The sequence below is a fragment of the Miscanthus floridulus genome, chromosome 8 (assembly GCF_019320115.1).
Source record: "Miscanthus floridulus cultivar M001 chromosome 8, ASM1932011v1, whole genome shotgun sequence".
NCBI classification, from domain to species: domain Eukaryota; kingdom Viridiplantae; phylum Streptophyta; class Magnoliopsida; order Poales; family Poaceae; genus Miscanthus; species Miscanthus floridulus.
In genome coordinates, this window is record NC_089587.1 from 117,497,442 (window position 1) to 117,499,724 (window position 2,283).

Genomic DNA, 2,283 nt, shown 5'->3' on the forward strand with positions numbered 1-2,283 from the left:
AAAAGGCATGCAGTACAAGTTGAGAGCTTAAGCTAATTATAGATGGTGCACTATGCAGCAAATTCTAGTGCATGCTGCATGTTTAAAACAATGCAGCAGCCATCTAGTGCATGTCGATGTCTTTAACAAGCACGCTGTTGTCCAGCCATCCACTGGACAAGAGCCTACAACTCTGGCGGCTTAGCTGGTGATCATTGGATCGTCGTGGTAATAATTCAAAAGTGGAATAAGGTCATATACCTTGATTCCAACAGATCTGAAAACCATGATTTCAGCGTGCTAAAACTGTTGATTGACGAGTGAGTTGTTTGCTTACCTACTATTGACTTGTTTCATAAGTGCCAATATCATTGAACCAACATAATGAGCCATATATATGTGTGTGTTGTACTCTTACATGTAGGGCTTTTGCAAGACACACAAACAATCTGAAAGATAGACCACAGCCATTGAAACACGCTTTTAAATATGCAGTAAGTGCTTCCAAAAATAAAAGTCAATATTGTGCCTCTAGTATATTAAGTACTGTGTTCAACTTCCATTTTCAAATTATTGTGTTCTATGTATATTTGTCGCAGTGCCTTCAACAATCTTCTGCTAAGTCATCTGGCTGGTATGCTGCACACCACTTGTTTTTAGCTATGAGAAAGACAAACTTGGAATACTCTGAGGTATTCATATCTAAACTTTGGATGTGCAAATATAATGGCCCATGGTTGTTTGAGTGTGTGTGACTGTGTCATGTCCTAGTATAGTTTTTAGCCCATGGTACTTGTTCTGCTACCTGTCTTTTTCTATCTCAAGAGAAGAGAAAAGGTGGAGGCTTTATTTGTATTGCTACCTGTCTTTTCGTTTTGGGGAGTGATCTGATGAGGGTGGGGGAGCAGGTGCCAGCTCTGTGCTTTTGCAGCTGAACCTCCTTATGCTCCAGGTAGTTTAGTGATTGGATTAGGAGCATGCAGCTAGCTAACAGATTATTTTCTCTGATTGTTTATTTGTTTCCTAGCACTCGGATATAGTGTGGCCATTGTCGCAGTGGCCAGTTTGTGTTTCAATTTGAGTATCATTATTCAGTAATAGTGTCACTAGCCGATTGCTCATAGTCTTGATGAAAAAGTTTGTGTGGCCTCAGCATTCTGTCTTCAAATCAGTCTCAAGGAAACAGTCCTGCGTGTCCAGAAAAAAGTCTCAAGTAACAGTTGTATTTCAAACCTTAATGCGATTTCACTACATTTGTAGGCTATTCCCTTGATGTAGAAGAAAACTCTGCAGTTTCTTTTCAGTGGAAACATGCACAGTACTACTTTAGTCATAAGCTCGAATGCTCGATGCTTTACGCTGCCTATATATTTTACTCAGTGATAGACATAGGCACAGCACCATCTGTTTGCTAATGAATTTCCACATCTGCGGATGTTCCTATGTCCCTTGATTGTTTGCATCAAGCTTAGCAACTGTGATTTTTTACATTGATTGTCTATATTGTCCTGTACATTGTACTGTACCATGTTTTCTTTTTTACCAATGTTCTATCTTGACACAGGAATTTGAAGTGTTGACGACGCCCATCGATATGCTCATGATTAGAGAAAAGCTAGCCAGGTTCTTAGTGGAACAAGTCATCGAGAAGAAAGGAGAGTTCCATCATGACCAGTGATGTGTGTTTGCCATTATCAGTGTGAGTCCAGTGATGTAGTGTGTGACTAAATAAATTAAGCCCAATGTTTAGATGGATTTCGAACAAGTTGTGATGGATTTTGAACAAGTTGTGAACATTTGATATAAATGTGAATCTGTTGAACTTGATGTCTATCTCGTGTGAACATGTTACATATTGATGACTTATATATATATATATATATATATATTTCTTCTGTGAACGATGTGGGGTTCTGATGAGCAATGTGTACATTTGTTATATGCTATCAGTGACACATTAGACAGACATGAGTCACTGATATCAAATTATCAGTGACGCATATTCTTAGTATGTGTCACTCATATATCCTTATTCGTGACGTGTGTTACCACAACGTGTCGCTGATATAGACTTATTAGTGACGCGGGTTCCCACAGCGCGTCACTGATATGGATTTATCAGTGACGCGTGTTCCCGTTTTCAGTGACGCGTATTCTGAATAAGCGTCACTCTATTTCCTTATCAGTGACGCGTCTTACAGTTATCGGTGACGCATGTTCGCGTTATCAGTGACTCGTGTTCTAAATATGCGTCACGGATAGTTTCCTATCAGTGACGCGTTTTTACGCGTCACTAATGTGCCC

The 2,283-nt window shown here is 39.6% G+C and overlaps 1 long non-coding RNA gene across 1 annotated transcript; it reads left to right on the plus strand.

Moving 5' to 3' along the window:
- Positions 1-567: 567 nt before the first annotated feature.
- On the plus strand, positions 568-1,812 carry LOC136473376 (uncharacterized). The gene is made up of 2 exons (XR_010762597.1): positions 568-671; positions 1,544-1,812. It is a non-coding gene; the product is annotated as an uncharacterized lncRNA (long non-coding RNA).
- Positions 1,813-2,283: the final 471 nt, after the last annotated feature.